The 19,964-nt window shown below is 38.4% G+C and overlaps 1 protein-coding gene across 18 annotated transcripts in view; it reads right to left on the bottom strand.

Moving 5' to 3' along the window:
- Window positions 1-19,964, bottom strand: part of rbfox1 (RNA binding fox-1 homolog 1) — a 636,526-nt gene that overhangs the window by 561,052 nt on the left and 55,510 nt on the right. The window lies entirely within an intron of this gene.

Raw genomic sequence — 19,964 nt, forward strand, 5'->3', positions numbered from 1 at the left:
ACAGTAGATGACAGTAGGGGGAAAATAAACTTATTTTTTTATTATTTAAAATTATATATCTGTATATTAGTTCTGCTAGTATAAATGCCAAGACAGTGATAACTCAATTTTATGAACACGTATCTAATTATGTGGAGTCTAGGCTTGGTTTCTATTGCCTCTATGTATGTATAAATCACACAAGCAAAGTACAACTATACTAAATAAATATTAGGTAGATATGCCTAGACAAGATTATCAAAGAGGACACTTCAATCTTATTGTCAAAATAACATCTCTATCAGAATAAAGGTCATTTTTGAATTTGCCATTCTTCTCTGTATAAATAATTCAGGTTGATGCATTTTATTTCCTTACATTTATTCCAAAGAACAGACTAACATCTTTAAGGATGGTCTCTGGTAGCTTGTGCATTTGTTGTATTAGAGGTGGGTTTAGGCCAACTCTAGCAATATCTTATCTATAGGACATTTCTATATGAATACTATATTATTGCATCAGCATGAACCCCAATCCTAGCGACACCAAATCGCTGGGGGGGACAGAGGAATGTATTCCAAGCTTATTTTCTATAGTCAAAACATATTTTTGTAGAGCTTTGAGGACAGCAAGACTATGTATAATACTTGAACTTGAACACCCACCAACAAAGGAGTAGAAAAAACAAAGATCTTGAGCATTCCCCTTTTCTTGTGTAACATTATTTTGCATACCAATTATAACGCACAGCCCTTCACAAGCTCACAGAATGACTTTTGCCTCCTTCATTTTCAAGGGTCACAAAAACCCATATCCTTACCTAGAACACATTATTTTAGTGCCTGTTACATGAAAAGCAGATATGCTACAAATAAAAGCCACAATTGTAAATCCTTAACCTCCTCCACCTCCACAAGCTTCATCAGCATTCTTTCAGTTTAGAAATATGGCAATTAGACTTGAGACGATGCCTAGTAAAAGAAAAAAAAAAAAAGCAAGAGATTAATTGGCAAGCTGCCGTGGGAGACCAAATGTTCTAGTCCTGACGATTCTATAATGTAACTAATTAGGGTGGCATTATGAGTTATGTTATCACAGCCAGCAGCAACATCATTAATAGTCTATTTTTCCAGTTCCCTCTCTCGCTCTGCCTTGCTCTCTATCGCTTTTGTTTTGTAGAAATTATGCACGGTTAATTCTGGCGTCTTTGGCTAATGGATGCATGGCAGCAACGTACGGAGATCTTCCCCCCACTTCCTGATCAGGCCTTATCCCATGCTAGTGTTGTTGTTAACGCAGTCCCCTGCAATCCAGGGCTCCGAGCACATCACCGGCGTCTTGTGCGCACAGCACTCATGCATGCTGTCTCAGTCTCCCTCTAGTGGATATCCGTCTTCTTCACAGGCCAAAGAGGAGGACAGAGCTAGCTGTCAGAGGCAAGAGACTTCATGAACAGAACCCTAAAACCTCTTCTGTTCTAGTAGTTTGCAGTACAGTAAAGGCATGAGAATCAAATCTGTTTGAGTCCCACTCAAGTAAATATTTTGACAGGTACAGGAATATTATTAAGATATAAGGAATTGTCAATATGTGAAAGTAGTATGGATTTACTGATTTTATTATTATATATACACAGGAACTACTCTTTAATTAGTAACAAGCTCTTACATTATACTAAGAAGAACCAGGCTGTACAGTGAGACCAAATACAGATGGGAAAGGAGAGAGAGGCCGTGACTGAAGTTAACTGCCTCAGCCAGGGTGGACAGACGAAGGTTCACACAGAGGGATGGGAACACACAGAATAGAGAGTGCGCATACAAAACATCCCATACCAACCATTTACAATTGCCCCAGGCCACTCCTCTGCCCACAAAGCCCAGTTATACTCAGGAGGACTGGTGCTGGACTGTGCTACAATACTGAGAGATGTTGACTGACATGCAACATTAAAGATCTGGACCATAAGGCTCTGCGGTAACAAATGTCTGCATTCCAGAATCCTGGTCTGAAAACTGCCCGCCTTCTTTTTCGATTTCTCCGAGATCCCAACATACTGGAAGCCAGTGAAGTGGATCCGAGAAATGAATCGTACATTTGCTTTTCTGTGTTTTGCAAAGCGGCAGCATCCTGCGCTATCTATAAAATAGACAGGGCATGGTTTGGCGACCCAGAAAACTGAGCATTATAAAAGAAGAGAGTAAACATAAATTAACCTTTCCACATCAAACACATGGGAGACAGGACCTACAGTAATCTCTGTGATATTTCGATCAGAGGTCGTTTGGGAGCAGCATCTCCCACTTTGAGGATTTCCGAGTTTTGTTTTAGTTTTAGATTAAACTGCAAGAATTGAATAAATTAATAAAATCCCTAAGTAGCTCTTTTTAATTTGGGATCCAAAGTTCACTGTAATATGGCAGTCTCCCAAGCACAGATACAATTGCAAGTCAGTTCCCTGAAGAGTTCAATAGCGGGCCATCTCCTAGGGGCACAGGCTAACCCTTAACATGGTAGAGGACAGATGAGTCTTCCAGAGAGCAGCTTACCGAGATTTTGGGTCTGGCCCAAGCAGAATAGCTCTGACGAGGGATCCACATATTTCAGGAGCCACCGGTAAACAAAATACGATTCCTTCTTGGACAGAATATTTAGTTGCCACTGCTCTCATATCACCTAAATATTAAGGAGAGAAATCAAGACAAAAACATGTGACCATACCAGGTTCAGAAAAAAACTCGCTCACTTCTTCCCACTAGATTCATATACGTTCACCATTGTAAACTTTTGACAGAAGAATTACAGATGTGGTTTAAAAGTCGCAGTAGGAGCAAGTACCCTGCTAGCCTCAGTGGCTGCAGAACAGACTGAGACACCCACGCTAAAAGCTGGAGGTCCTCCTGGGTACAAGGGTGCATTTTTTAATCATGTCAATCGCCTGGGCCCTCATTGGGAAATTAGAGAAAGGCCGTCTGTGTCAAACGGCATCCTCTCAAACTTCATTCAAGATCAGAACTCCACGGGTTCCTCACCGTCACTGTTCAAGTTGACTGTTTAAATGTCACACAGGCGAACCTGGGACATGTATTAAAGCAAATCACTCCTGGCAGCTGCTCCAGCCAAGCGGTTGTTGCAGGAGCCGGAGGAGAGAACTTAGAAAACAATACTCTGCCATCTACTGTTAGGACTGGAGACTGACAGGGCTCCTGTGATGGGGAACAGGGCCTTGACACATTCGACAGAGCTCCCCAGACATACCGGATCATATACAACAGCCCTGCCAGAAGCATCATCTGTTCAGGTCCCATTTTTAGTTATTATTTGTAGAATATGACGGGGGTTCGAGTACGAGTTAAAGTCTTAAGAATTTGTAATTATTTTCACTGCGTAAATGAAAGCTGTTTGGGGTTTTCCACAAAACGGCGTCAGTAAGCAAGTTTGTTGACCTCACTGCGAAACCTACAAAGTGACATCTCAAGCAAAAGGCACATGTGAAAAGAACTCGTTAAAGAGTCAGGAGAAGGTGTTGAGCTAGAGAAAAAGACGAGGGAGGGTTTGTTGTGACAGTCTTGTTCCAGAGGACCCATCTATATAGCATATGGTATTACATTTTGCAGAACACTGCATGCAAACAGAAACAGACGTTTTGTTTAGGAGTGTGAATTGAATGCTGTGATCTGTATTTGTTGATAGAAATCCCCCCTCAGGAGTTACAATTTTCTAGGGGACAGACAAGCCCCCAGTGACTGAAAAGGGGCAAGAGATGCACTATGTGAGGATTCCTCCCCTCAGGCTATTTATTTGTGAGCTAGTGTGTCCAATTCCCTGGTCTCATTTTGAAAGACTGTAAAAGAAAGAAAAAAGTGGAGAAATTCAGCTTTCCATTGCTGTATAATTTTGATAAATGACCCAGAGAGCACAGGCTTCAATGTAGACAAATACAGAGTATATAAATGATGTAAATGGCAGCTGTATACATAAGCTGTAATCAACATTTCCGTCTTTGTTCTCTTTACTGTAGAATAGAAGTCATGCGGCAAAACTCTAATCATACTAATCAAACTGCAGGACTTGTGGGGAAAAAAACAACATTATTGTTATTCTTTATTATTATTGGAAGGTGGAGCTTCTTATGAGAGTTACAAACAGACACAGGGCAGAGTGAAAGAAGAGTGAAATGTCTGGATATTAATTATGGACCTCTAAACAAGGTTATTTAGATGTTTTTTATATATTAGCTGAATATATGCACAACATATTAGCATGCAAGAATAATAACACTCCTTTAGCAACTAAATAGGCGCAGTTTATAAAATACATAACTATGAGTTTGCAAATGAGGCAAAACATTCAGAAATGTTAATATTAATGAAGATCTGCACCAAACCAAGACAGACCAAATTCGATCCAGATTGGATTACTAATGCGGTCGCAAATTATTCACTGTAATTATATGTGAAAATTGCAGGATTTTTGTGGTGACCCCCCCCCCCCACGATTTAATTCCCATAACACCTGACTGATTCTATCTGATGAATTTTGAAAGTTTTTATTTCTCCAAAAGAATCTATAGATAGCCAGCTGACACAGAAGTATAATAGTTTTTCGTCCTGTTTAGGGAGCTGCGTGCTCATTTCTGTGTAATGTGCATTTAAATTTTCAAATTGAGAAATGTGCTTTTAGAAGAAGAAAGGGTCAGGCTATTTCCTACATTGGAATTAAATCGAGCACAACCATGGCTAATACAGCAACGTTTAGAAGTAATTGCTTTACTGCAGTTGTATAAATTGTTATTTATCCAAGGGCCTCTAGAACTAATAACGTCACTGGCTCCACTGCGAATAACTGCTAGTAACAAATTACAGAACTGCTTTAATTTATAATAGGAGAGAAGCCGCTAAATGCGTCTCCTGCACTTAGTGGTCAAGCACTTTGGTGCCCCTGGACCACCTAATTAGGGACAGACGATGCAAAAAGTGGGCATTTAATCAGTTTTTTCTTCCTTTAGAAATAATGATGCCTGGGCCTCAGGCAGAACAGAGAGATTAAAACATATCTGGCAGTTCAAAATAACCACGCGTGACCGATTAATCTTCAGTCTTTCTAATTAACTCTGTGCTCACTGTGACCCAAAGGTCTGGGGACTCATCACTCCACGCGCAGACTCTCTCTCTCCTTTTTTTATATTTAACATTTTGTTCTGGGGGCATCTTCCAGAATAAGTTAATTACTAGTGATGTGCAACGAATTTTAAAAGCACGGCCCATATAGCCCACATCATGTATATTCTGAAGTCTGGATGGATGACAGCAATCTGAGAAGCGCTACACAACATTCAAGTGAGGTTTGTTTTCTAATTATCCATGTCAGTCTTATTACTAATGCAATAATACAATTTTAACAAAAATGGCCAAAAATTCTTAAACGTATGAAAATGCACAGGGAAAGCATCCAAAAACAGCATGCACTTCCTCTGAACTCTGATGTTGATCACATGTACAAGCCTGAAACCCAATCCTGGTCTGTTAACCTATCCCTAACCCTGTCCTTAATGTGATTAACATTACAACTCAGAGGAAGTGCATTAAATATTCAGTTATTATTCCTGTGGTAAGTGAATTCATTCGGTATTTGCAACCAATTATGTCAGTATGAGCATATAATAATAAAAACCCTTCAGATGGACAGAGCTAGATGCATTACAAATGCATTAGAATTGAGTTTACTAAATGCCTTTTTACTGTATTGCCCTTAAGTAGGGTCCATTTATAGTGGATACAAAGGGGAAAAAATGTCAAACTCCTCTTGCGCTCAGGGACTTTAAAAGAAACTTAGGTCCTTGTAACTGTGAAGAACGATGGCTGTGCTTTCTCACCAGCGTTTAGACTGGAAGCCGTAGCTAATTCGCACAAGACATTCTTGGATGACTGCACACAGAAAGGTCCAGATAGGGCAAGCGCTGATAATACCCATTATATTAAAAATATATATGAACCCGCTTTTGAAATTTCATCGCATTGAAGGCAAAAGACATAATCCTTATTGGAGTCTGCTGTTAATCTAATGTTCAGTTCCCCCAGTCAAGCAGCGGCAATTATATTTGCTCTAGCTGCCATCCGTATGTCTGTGATGAGGTCAATTTATCTTCAGCTCAGTTTGAAGCAGTAGTGTAACATTCACATACACAAGAGCGCTCAACCACGCACACACACACACACACTGTAATGGTTGCATGTTACTTTGCATGCCAGCTGAGGTTAAAATAACTGCAGCAAGGAGGAGAAAAAAAAAAAAAAAAAGAAGTTTCCAGAAACATCACTTGATTCAGTTTGTCCAGCACTTATTGTTGTGCCCTGATCTACAACCTTTGAATTTAAAGTTGTCCAAAAATAAAACTATCTTTTAACAGTACCCGATTTTAAAGCTTACCTAAGTTAATGAACATCATGTACACTTCCCATAAAGCCAACTCTTTACTCTTGGTACTATGGCAAACCTTCTTACAGGTACAGTTTTCAAATTACTTTCCTTGTCTATCAGATGTATACACTTGATTTTAATAGAATCTGTATCGGGAAAAACATGAGTTGCGAGATGACATCGTTAAAGGCACTCCTTTAGTAATAGCAGGTATACATCATTGATTCTCAATTAGCAGACAAGGAATTAATTATGAAAGCACTTTTGAGCAAATCGCCAAACTCGGGATTTTAATATCACCTGCGCAATAAAGAGAATATTCTTGTATTTTTAAAAGTCATATGCTTTTTTTTTTGGTACATAACCATTTTGACCTTACAATCTCTGAAAGCGATAACATTATCAGACACAGACACCGTTATTAAGCAATACAGTATAACACACATTAGCCCCGAAAGTGCCCTAAGCTGACATAATTGCCCAATTACCTGTCTCTAAAGCACATGGCCATATGTAATTTTTTTTTTTTGTGTTCATACATGGAAAACTAACACATCTCATTTCTGGCGGTTCTAATGGCTTTGAGACATTTAGACTAAACCAATGGAGTGACAAGTGTAATTGGCTAAAGCACTTCATTTGAAGTAGCAAAGCACTATGAATTATATCAGTACTGGAGGCCATTGTACTTCTGGCAGCTAGTAATAATTAGACACCGCTATGTAGTCATTACATTATGACAGTGCCTGTATCTGCGGGTGTTATTTTTCACACAAAGAGACATCTCCCAAAGTAGGTCTGTGGCTTATGGGGGGAGTGACAAATAAACAGCCCATCAAAATTTTAATTAATCTAATCAATACCCCAAGGATTTATCCATCTGGAAAGTTTTAATGGGATGAAGGCACCCAAAGAGAAGCCAAAAATAAACATTTAAACTAAACACGTCTCTGTGTCGGACATCTGAATTTGGCTCCTTCATAATTGCCCTAGTTTCTGCAATTAAAACTGAAAGATTACTTTTAGCTGACTAAACAACTTTACATTTAAGGAATAACGGTTGTTATAAAACTGGGGTTACAAATGTTAAGATATGTACTGCAGTGATGAATGTATTGGTTAATCCAAGGCTAGGTACTTTTAATGCTTGCCTTCATGAACATAAGAAAATCATAAGCAAGCTTATGATAAATAAAAAGATATTTGCTATAGCACCCTTTGCAAAGTAGCCACATAGCGCTTCACAGATTAAAGATGATGTGAAATACAAAATATATAAACCATTAGGCACGGAGGAGAGAAAATCAAACTCGTATAGGATGACAGACCGTTATAGGAGAAGAAAAATCTCTGGGGGTCCACCCAGGCCTGATGCTTGCCTCCCCTCCAGGCAATGTAACAGAAACAAATGAAAAAAAAAAATGAAAGGCCATCCAGCTCATCTAGCAGTACCTTGAGATCCATCACCCTCAGCAGGCCACATCTCGAAGAATCCCTCCACGGCATAATTGGATAGCTTGTCCCAACTCTTTGTGTAAACGGTTTGTGTACTTCCTATTCTCTGTGCCAAAAACACTTGCATGTAATTACGTTTTACATCCCCTGGTCCTAATACTCTTGTTGAGCTTATAGTTTAGCTTAATTTTCTCCTTTACTTCCACTGTGCTGAATAACAATTATCATACAAAAACCAAGTCTAATCTGTGCCAAGCTACCTTCCGCTATGAGTCTTGTTGAGCTTGCTTTCATTTTGGAATACACTCTTCAGACATCTGTGATTTTCACCTGTATATAAACATTATACTCCTTAATTCAGAGACTGACTGCCTAAAGTCTGATTACAGAGTGTTATCACATGATCTACGAACTGAGGAGAAAAGAAAACTAAAAACAACCACTGAAGGCTACAATCTTAATGGGAATATTGACAGGTAAAGTCAAGCAGTGTAAACAAGAACCGGTTAAAAGAGAATAACCGATGCAACTGTAATTTTGAGTCATGGTGCATCAAAGAAAGCCTGATCTCAAAGCCGAACTGCACCTATCCTTCTCATTTAGCCGCCTCGGAGACCACAAGATGACTAGCCCATAGCCCTCAACGCGATTGATTTTTCCAGAACTGAATGTATCACTTAAAAAGAAAAACAATAGGCTCATGCATCTGGGGCTGACAACCATCTTTTAATCTTGCAAGAACATGTGAGTAAACCACTTGGGTAACAGCAGTAGGGTTTAATTAAAGTCCAGGTTAATCACTTTTCATGCTGTTTTCTTAAGGGCATCAATCCTGACAGCTGTTTGTGGACTGGTGGCTCCAAAACTGGGGATTGAGCCTAAGAATGCATTAAAACGATAATCACACTTTATACATCATTGTACAGATGACAATTATGCACTTCACAAAGATATCCCAGCCAAGTACTAGATGGCACAGCAGCTATTACTTTTTATATTGCTTTTCATGCATTGTTGTTTTGAAAAAAGGGCATTATAATTATAAAGCAATACGTACACTTCAATTGAATAAATTGAGCCCCAAGATGACTTAAATTCCCTGCTATTATTCCACGCTCAAGAGCTTTCCAGAACAGTCTAGCACTCTACGATCTGATTATATCTTTCCTCTTTTCCGACGTGTGTGTCCTGAGAGCCATGTCAATTTAAATCAAGAAATATTAAATCTCAAACTCTATGATTATATGATTATGTTAATTATTTTTCATACTAGTCTTAGGAGAATGATCAACTTTAAAAGGACTGCGGGAGAAATTATATGAAAAAAATACTCCTTTTTTAACATTATTTTGACGAGAGTGGAATTCTGAAGTCTAGGAAGATTTCTAGTTTCAATTTTAATTTGTAATATGCATGCACAAAAAAGGGGTAGAGGGATCCATGCATTGCATATTGTGAAGAAACATATTTCAGAAACAATTCTGCGAGTTCACCAGTTCCCAAATCTGTGCTTCATCTAGATTTATTTATTTTGATATAATTGCCAGGAATGTGCAGCTGTCTTGAGGTCATTTTTACACCACAAGCATTTCATGAGTTTGGTACCAGTTTCAAAGTGGCACGAAGAAAAATAAGGGGGAAACAAAAAAGAGCCTGATAAACGTTTTGGGTTTTCTACGAGATCCAGTCATCTCCGAGGGTGAGGTTCTTGACCTTTGCCGAATGTTCACATTTATTACCATCAGTGGGAATCATCAGTTTTCAAAGGGGCATTATTCTGACTGGAGTGTCAAGAAAAATAATAGAAGCTGCCAATCTGAGCAGAGCTGTCATCCGGTTCAATCATTCTCGCAGGCAGCCTGCCAACTGCACAAAATCATGAAGGAAAGAACAAAACAAAAATCCCAATCACTCCTTGCGGCCCTTTTAAAATCTTTAAATGGTGTTCAGGTTTTGTCTTTTGCATGCTTATACAGCAACTGTCAGTATCAGAACTTAATCTAAGCAAACCTGAGAGTTATCCTTTACATGTAGGTACACAGCCTAAGGTACAAGGATATTTCAATTCCAGTGAATTTGCTGACATTGTTCAATGCCGTAACATATCATAGAATACATCTTTCCAAGAAGTGGAGAGGAAGGCAGCCCAGTGTCTGGAAGCTCAATTATGATGTGACAGTAATAAACATCTCCCAGTACATGTCAAGCTGGATACCGAAAGGGAAGTTTTGTTATAAAGGAAAAGGGTTTAACCCAAAATAATATAACTGTGCTTTATTAGGGGAGGCTTTATTTGACATTTCCTATCCAGATGTTTCAATCTTACCTGGCTCTTTATTCACTTATCTTTTATACCATATAATTTCCATAATTTCCATAATCTCAAACTCCGGTAGATTAAACCTCCCAGCATAATGTAACGGCTTCGGTTTTACGTAACAGATAATCATTTCTATTGTACACTTTTACATTAAGAATGGTATTTTTTCTTCTTCTTTGCATATGGATGCTAAGTTAATCTTTAAAAGAAACACTCACTGAAATATCAAGTCAAAAACCTCAACTGAAAATGTAGTCCTTGCATATTTTACACACTTCAATAAGTGTAAATTTGAAATGGCACATCCCACCGCCGAGTAAACATCCGAGGCTTTCTGCGTTGTAGGAACCAGTGGTGTTGCAGTTACTACCCTGTTTTTGTGATTCCTATTTAAGTGTTATCTAACGCATTCAAATATTTATCTAAAGAGTGGAAATGTTTTTCACCCATTCAAGAATAAAGTGCAGAATGGGAATTATAATTAGGGGTTAAAAAGACTTTGAAGAAGTTCTTCTCGCTCAGTCTCTTCCCAATGGAAAAAAAAGTAATACGGATCAAGGATTTCCAAGCCTGTCACGTCAATGGCTGCGCAAAAGAAAAAAAGACGGAAAGTCCTGCTGCAGAGGACTTTGTGAGAATACACCAGACGACTTAACTGAGAGTCTGAGTCAAATTGGAAATAGCTTCAGATCAAAAACCTGTAAAACATTAAATATAAAGTAGACGTTAGTTTGTGCTTATAGGGGAAACAAACACAGTAATTAAATATAGAGTTAAAAGAGAAAATGCATGGTCTGCCACTATAAATACGGACACTTTGCCAGACGCCGCACAAGCGTCTAGTGCTACTTAATAAACTGCCCCCCTCCAGCCGCCCTCCACCTCCATTTAAACCAGCTAACATGCTATCAGTGCAGAAGCAGCTCGGCAGGGGTTACAGCAATGAGCTGCTGTGACAAAAGGCTTTTAAACAGCAGGGGAGTCAAACCCTTAAGAGAGCAATCTATGACACTGATATCTGCCTCCCAGCTCAGGGACACACAGGGCTTGCTAATCGCCCTGATGGAAATCGCGGCCGATTGATAACAAATCTTTTCTCCTGGAGGCCCTAAGGACATGGGTTCTGTCAGCTCCGAAAGCGCAGCCTCTGAGAGGGTTGATGCTCCCTGCAAGATTTCAAACTGGGAGGGCTGCACTGTTATTTGTGCAGGAGAGATCCCAAGGCGTGCCTGGCTTCCCATATGCCCTCAGATCTGTTTACCGTTCTGCACCACTGCCAAAAACAAGGGAAGGTGCACTTCAGAATTAATGAAAAACACACAACAGACACACAAAAAATGCTTCACAAGCATGATAGGCTAACGAGGAGGAAAACTGTAAATATAATATGCAATCATCAACTTAAGAATATTCAGGTTGGTGTGCTCTGTTCTGCAAAAAAGTGTAAATATATTTGAGCAATTATCTTCCTTAAATACATCTATTTAAAAATAATTCTGCAGGACAACCACTTTATAATTCTGCCTCTATCCCCCCCAAATTCAGTTTTTATTTTGTCAAACAGGAAACCTTTACAACTTATACATTATTAGGCCGTGACCAAACTAAATATTTTGTTGGATTATTAATGGCTCCTCTTTTGATCTATTAATGAAGAACCCTTGCAGACCGGTACAATCCCAGCGCCTGCAGTCATGTGCAACCCTGAGATAGAGATGAGACACCATTTCGTGCATCGAGCACTTACTAACTCGCAAAGGGCGCCACCTGGCTCACAGAGAAAGGAAATAAAGCTTGGAGAGGACTGAGTTTTTAATGTTTACATATACAGGAGGACACAAAACAAGCATAAACGGTTGATACAGGACTGCATGTGCAGGTGTGTGTTTATATACATTTGGATTGTGCGATTCACATGGAAAATAAATTAAAAAAAAAACAAAATGCTTTCCCTTGAGATGTTCTAAACAAGCTACTTAAACCATCCAGGCAGTCAGTTGATTGTTAAAACCTGTACAGGGGCACTTTATACCTAAAGCACTGAACTCCAAACCTTAAACAAATGAAGACCTCCTCAGGTAAGGAAGACCCCAGCCAAGTAAAATGAAGTTTTGTATTGTACAGCAAGTTATGAAAGGAATATGCACAATAATGACAATAATTACATAAGCACAGAAATAAAATGGGGGGGGGGGCGGGACTGAAATGAATGATTAAATGATTATTAAAGATGCATGAAAAGTGAAGCTTGATGCAATAGCTTTTCGGTCTTCCCTGTCTGCTATTTAAGCACCTCAGCATCTCTGGGTAAATTATTTCATATTCCAGACGGATGGAGGGTATTTATCAAACCAACTTTTTTTCATTTTTTTTTTTGTATTATTGTGCTTGTTTAACAATTTGTCGTCCTCTTTATAATCCACAGCCTAAGCACAATTTCAGGGATATATATTTCCTACTGGCAGATGAGCTGCAGACTCAGCAAATGTAAGGGCACAGTTCTCAGCTGTTGTTTGTGCATTCATCCAAGTGTTTCCCCCCTAAAAAGATGCAAGTTATCAACTCTGTTCACCTGCCATTAATAAATCATACACTCCCTGCCAGAATGGTAGAATATGCAATACAATGGCACATTTGTATAACTGGGTTTTGTTAACAAAGCCACATTCATGTTTTAGGATCAGGGCAATTTTGTATATTGTCTTTTCTTCAATTAGCTGTAACTATGGTGTACTGTAAATATAGTATTGGCTTATGTTATGATGTTCATTAATTATTTAAAAATGCAATATATGCATTTTAAATCTTGTATGCAACTGCTGATCAGTTTATTGAGTGTCATTAAATACATACATACTTTTTGGTTAAACACATTAAAATATGAATATTATGGGATTAAGTAAAATCGTTGTGTATTAGTACACTGGAAACAGAGTTTTCCATCTTGACATTTTGAGCTCTCTACGGGTGTGTGTTGCTTCTACCAAAACGTGGATGGTCTTGTTCTGATCAGTAGACTGTCTGGTCCAGAATATATGTTATAATTGTCAATATTGTCTGAAATGTTGTTTTCCTACTCAGACCAAGTATCCTCCCACCACCCCATTTCAGAATGCGGACGGGGTGGGGGGGGTATAAAAACCAAATGTTTCACATCAGAGAATGCTTCTCATTGTTTCAGCTTTCATGGGATACCAAACACTTGGCAAGCAACACAACAGTGAAGAGTACACATGGGATTAAAGGGAAGCACACGGATTTGGTGCCCTTTTAAGGGTACCAGAGGGGGTTTTCAGCTTAAGGAGTTACATTTTGTTAAACAAAACGATTCCATGATTTATTTTTTTATCTCCAGTTGTTTATTTGTTCTGTGCTTTAATTTCAGAGTATGTTGAGACATTAAACTGCGTAAATTTAAATACAAACTGGAAAATTGAGGTGTTCTAAAACACGGTAGTGTATGACAGCAGAAGAATATAAACAATGTATTACAAACCCTAGAGGAGATGCATTAAAACCCATTTGTGTGAATTCTTTAAACACAATGTAAAAATCAACAATGGACTATAGACTATAAAGTCATCTCTGGGTTCTGGTTTATGAGGTGGAATTTGACTCCATCATCAATGAGGGAATCTGCATTATATTCATTTATGTGAGCTTTTCTTCCTCCTTCTTCTTAACTGTCACTAGATGGCATCTTGACATCATGTTAGACATTCCCAGCCTTTATTCTTCAGTACTTGTTTGTTTTACTGCTTTGTTCTTGATATCATTAGATGTGGAACAAATGAGGTAAAGCAAAAAATAGTAAAGTAAACAAAAACAAGAAAGAATGTCAGAAGAATATAATTTGCATTTTCAATATAATAAATTCCGCTTCAAACAAATGCTAAAACCCTGACTGTTTACCTGGAATAGGTTTTGCTAAAATATTAAATCGATATATCATTTCTGTCGCCATGCACAGTGCAATGTGTTGATATACAAGACCACAGAATAACAAGCATCTGGGAGAAGAAGGATGTAAAGAGGACTTCAACTTACAACACCCAAACTCCCAAATTCTCAGCCAGTCATAGGGGGGGGATTTAAATGGCATGAACGAAAACAAATGCATATCTTGATGTAACCAGCAGCCGCTTGCATAAATATTTTGAGCAAAAACATAATAAAATCAAATTTGTTCAAATGCTTATTATAAGCTTATAATAAAAATAAAAATCGGGATAGAGTTAAATAATTCCAGCAGTCCAATTTTGGTTATCCATATTTGCCAACTCATGGTATCACTGTGATGCAAATCATGATTGCTTTGTACAAATGAACACAAAAGGCTGTAGGAAAACAAATAAATAGTTCTGTATAGTGCTGATAACCAATTGAAGTTTGTGGAGCAAACACCCTGGGGATATCCTCAGAAATTGCTATGTTCCTCCTTCTTAGTAAGAAATCGAGTGTTCTGTTGATTCCGATATACCAGTATGTTTAAAAATAAATAAAAAATGATTTCCGGAATAAGGGAGTGTACTTAATGCAGCACCTTTTGCAATCTTATTTTAGGTTGTAACTGTTATTTTTACTTCTACACATTTACCAGAGTATCCTTTCCTTTTAACAGCTTTCTGTCCTCAAGTGTGACTTCACTCAAGTTTAATACTCAAATAAATCAGGGGCAACAGATTTAGACTCCAGTACTATTTATTGTAAAAGAAAAAGCCCCAACCTTGCTTTGTAAAAGGACATTTTTTCAGAGGATCTACAAAACATTTTTATAGCAAAGTGCTTCGATAACTAAGCTGTGCAGGTAGGATTTTAGATTTTAAATGTCACTGCAACACCTCAACTACTCTCCTCTTCGCTCTGCCAGTGCCTGCAAAGCTGCCCTTGCTGCCTGATGGGTTTTTTGCTCGTTTGTTGTAGTGCCTGTTTGTTAAATGAAAGTCTAGGCCCCTTGAGATCTGAAATCCATGCAGGTAAAGCAGGATCTTTGTGAAGCGCTGTCTTTTCACCAATTGATATTTGGACAGAGGACCTCCATTACCATGTAAATTGTGTCAACTGTCAAAAATGAGAATTATTAATCCCTCCTCGGTGTGTCATAAAATAAAGGAATCAATTTCAAGGTCAATTTGGTCCAAAAACACCTGCTGCCCTTCTTGCTACATGTGTGCTCATTCCCGACTCTGAGTCAGGGCACTTAGTGAGTGTTTGTAAGGAGTCGTTTCAAGACTATAAACTGAAGGCCCCTGGGGATCGCCAGAACTCAATACAGTAGTTAAAACGACATCTCCAAATCAGCTCTGAGGGTCACTGTGACGCTGCTGTTGTGGTGTCGTGTTGCTGCTGCTTTCTATTCCACAATACATTGTATTCACATCATCATGATAATTAATACATTCAATTAACTGAATTAAATATTGGTTTTCTGTTGAACATAGATTGTACAATAAAAGCATTAAAGAACCTACTTGGCAATATTAATATCTAGTAATATTTATACATACCAATTATAATGGTTTGTGAATACATACAGTGAGGGAAAAAAGTATTTGATTCCCTGCTGATTTTGTACGTTTGCCCACTGACAAAGAAATGATCAGTCTATAATTTTAATGGTAGGTGTATTTTAACAGTGAGAGACAGAATAACAACAACAAAATCCAGAAAAACACATTTCAAAAAAGTTATAAATTGATTTGCATGTTAATAAGTGAAATAAGTATTTGACCCCTTCGACTTAGTACTTGGTGGCAAAACCCTTTTTGGCAATCACAGAGGTCAGAAGTTTCTTGTAGTTGACCACCAGGTTTGCACACATCTCAGGAGGGATTTTGTCCCACTCCTCTTTGCAGATCCTCTCCAAGGTTTTGAGGCTGACGTTTGGCAACTCGAACCTTCAGCTCCCTCCACAGATTTTCTATGGGATCAAGGTCTGGAGACTGGCTAGGCCACTCCAGGACCTTAATGTGCTTCTTCTTGAGCCACTCCTTTGTTGCCTTGGCTGTGTGTTTTGGGTCATTGTCATGCTGGAATACCCATCCACGACCCATTTTCAATGCCCTGGCTGAGGGAAGGAGGTTCTCACCCATGATTTGACGGTACATGGCCCCGTCCATCGTCCCTTTGATGCGGTGCAGTTGTCCTGTCCCCTTAGCAGAAAAACACCCCCAAAGCATAATGTTTCCACCACCATGTTTGACGGTGGGGATGGTGTTCTTGGGGTCATTCCTCCTCCTCCAAACACGGCGAGTTGAGTTGATGCCAAAGAGCTCGATTTTGGTCTCATCTGACCACAACACTTTCACCCAGTTCTCCTCTGAATCATTCAGATGTTCATTGGCAAACTTCAGACGGGCCTGTACATGTGCTTTCTTGAGCAGGGGGACCTTGCGGGCGCTGCAGGATTTCAGTCAGTGTGATTTCAGTGTGTTACCAATTGTTTTCTTGGTGACTATGGTCCCAGCTGCCTTGAGATCATTAAACAAGATCCTCCCGTGTAGTTCTGGGCTGATTCCTCACCGTTCTCATGATCATTGAAACTCCACGAGGTGAGATCTTGCATGGAGCCCCAGACTGAGGGAGACTGACAGTTATTTTGTGTTTCTTCCATTTGCGAATAATTGCACCAACTGTTGTCACCTTCTCACCAAGCTGCTTGGCGATGGTCTTGTAGCCCATTCCAGTCTTGTGTAGGTCTACAATCTTGTCCCTGACATCCTTGGACACCTCTTTGGTCTTTACCATGGTGGAGAGTTTGGAATCTGATTGATTGATTGCTTCTGTGGACAGGTGTCTTTTATACAGGTAACGAGCTGAGATTAGGAGCGCTCCCTTTAAGAGAGTGCTCCTAATCTCAGCTCGTTACCTGTATAAAAGACAACTGGGAGCCAGAAATCTTGCTGATTGATAGGGGATCAAATACTTATTTCCCTCATTAACATGCAAATCAATTTATAACTTTTTTGAAATGCGTTTTTCTGGATTTTTTTGCTGTTATTCTGTCTCTCACTGTTAAAATACACCTACCATTAAAATTATAGACTGATCATTTCTTTGTCAGTGGGCAAACGTACAAAATCAGCAGGGGATCAAATACTTTTTTCCCTCACTGTACCATTTCGAGCTGAAAATATTCACACTCCATTTGTTGGTAAAATTCTGCAATTAATTGAGTTGAATAAATATTTCTAATTAAACAAAATGTGTTGATCTATTATATCTTTAAAGAGTTAGGCCTGTAGTCATAGGCAGGCAAAGCTGCTATAAATCTGTCCTGTGAAAAGACACCATTTCACTTATTGACTTTCATTTAAAAGATTGTTACAGTCATTTAGCATGTATTCAGCTTCATCCTTGACAATGTGAAATGACATGTTTACCAATGTTATGGCATTGACGAGGATGAAGCATCCATGAGAGAAATTACAAAAGCGATGTACTCTGAAGGCTTTCATCACTGTCAAAAGCATCAGTGGAACTGGAAAAAACATTAAACCTGGTCTGAGCACACTTGTTAATGGCCTTGGAAAACATAAAGGTGTGTGTGTAGGGGGGATTTTCAACACACTGGGTATTTGCAACTATTAAACGGCATCATATATTAAATGTTCGGAAAGCACTGCACTGGAAGTCAACAATGTGGAAAATAATTCATGAGAAATGTAATGAGTTGGCACTTTTGCAACATGTCCCAAAAAGGAATGTATTTTGTATTGTAATGAGTAAGTGGTGTAAGAGGCAACTTAAGAAACTGGCACAATATACTTTCTGAGATTCAAAATAAATTAAATATATCAAGTGCTGGGAATGATACATAAGGGGCTTCACAAGTACTCAGTTTGGCTTTTCATGAAGAAGAAAAAAAAATCTTAACTTAACTTAACTATGCATTTATTTACATGACACTAACAATTGTAATTGCAGATTTAAATGGATGTAACAATACAACATAATTATTGTACCAGTGAACTTAAGACCAGACTGAGGAAAAGCAAAGCAAATGGCAGGCTTTAGAGTCTACCCGTCTACATTTCCTTTGCAAGCCAGTATTTGGAAACACTGAAATGTTTTACAAGCAATAGTTGGTTTCATTACAATAAAAATGCCACAGAATAATGCAAATGAGCAATTAGTAAGAAACCTGTAGCTAGGTCTTAGAGAGATCTGAAACCACAAAGATCATTTGAGATTTTAATGGCACTTTTTCTGTTAGCGTATTTACCCAAGCTTGTCTAAATGCAATGTTTTACTTCATTTGCAGTTGCGGCCCACATTGATACGTTCATGTAAAACAAGTACAAGTATTTTGTAAGCATTCTCTTACAATCTTACAGTCTCAATTGTAATGGAGGGTTTTTATTCTCAGATATACTCCAAATTAGTGGTGTCAACAGCTGTTAAACAGATTTCACATTTTAACATGCATGTAAACAGTAGTTAGCACTGATCCTGTGACAATAGTTTTGAAACATGCAGTTCACCTGAATCCATATGTGACTTCTAATTGTTTACTATTAAATTTACTAACAAGCATGCAGCATGACCTTAAAAATCCAACTTGATATCAAATTTCTCATGTCGGCAAGAAGCCTATTTTATAAAGTTTCAGAAACAGATGCTCCTACCTGATAAACTACTTGACTTACAACAGAACTGTGGAATATTATGAAAAACATGCAATGTGTTTAAAACTACAAGATGTCAATGTAGTATATAGTTGCTCAATGAATTGAACATTATATTAATACATCCACTGCTGGTCGGCATTATTTTCCAAACGTCTTGCAGATGCTGCAGATTTTATAGCTGTATATAGTAAAGACTAATGTATTTGATGCATTTCCAGTTTAAATAGTTATTTATAACTATTCATTTACTAACAGGTCTCTTGAGCCTAAGCATACTCAAAATGTACAGTGAATGATTGCATCAACTCAATCAATTTTTAGAACTAGTCTGAAGTTTTCTGGAATTACTAGCTTTCATATTTTAAATGAGAAAAAAGTATTGAGGTTCCAGACATCCAAAGAAGGAAATTGTTTTAAACAATAGAGGTATAACTAGACATAAATGTCCTAATCATGCTGCTGTCTAAACATGCCCTTCTATCTTCCACAAATGCTGTAGCATCCCATTCCCTTCCTTGCAGTGCTTCCATTGTTGACTGCTCACTTGAATCTCGCTGGTCGAGACTGAATGATGCTCACTCATTTCTTAACTCGTAACTACAGTTTATTGTCACATCACTCATAAAGCAGCTCAACAGAGCTAGCCAAATATATCAGCAGCCAGTGTACGCAACACACTGCCCTTTGAGCACCACAGATGTAATGTGATCACTTCTAAGTTGCCTTAGCTTCTTTTGCTAGGTTTCAAAGATGAACACTTTTTTTATTTAACCAAGCCAGCTGTGTAAATTAGGGTTTATCTTGAAATGCTAATGATTTCCATGGACACCATTATTTTAAACATGTATTTAACTGTGGTGCCCTGGATGCCAGGTGTTGAACAGTTTATATATATAACAAATCAGAAACATTCACTTTAGTTAATCAGGTCCAAAAAGAGATGTTTAGAAACATGATAGATGATGCAGACGAAATACAGAACGTATAAAAGTGAACTCGCAATGCTTGAACTGGCTGTCAGCTTAACAGACAAACAGAAATTCCTGCAGAACTGCCATGTACCTGTCAGACTTTAAACCCAGATTATAGGTCTCTTGCTGTCAGGTATGGAGGGATGGTAGCGTTTTTAGTTTTTTTCTCTCTCATGTTTTCTGTAAGGA

Source organism: Amia ocellicauda, chromosome 17 (assembly GCF_036373705.1).
Source record: "Amia ocellicauda isolate fAmiCal2 chromosome 17, fAmiCal2.hap1, whole genome shotgun sequence".
In the NCBI taxonomy this organism is placed as follows: domain Eukaryota; kingdom Metazoa; phylum Chordata; class Actinopteri; order Amiiformes; family Amiidae; genus Amia; species Amia ocellicauda.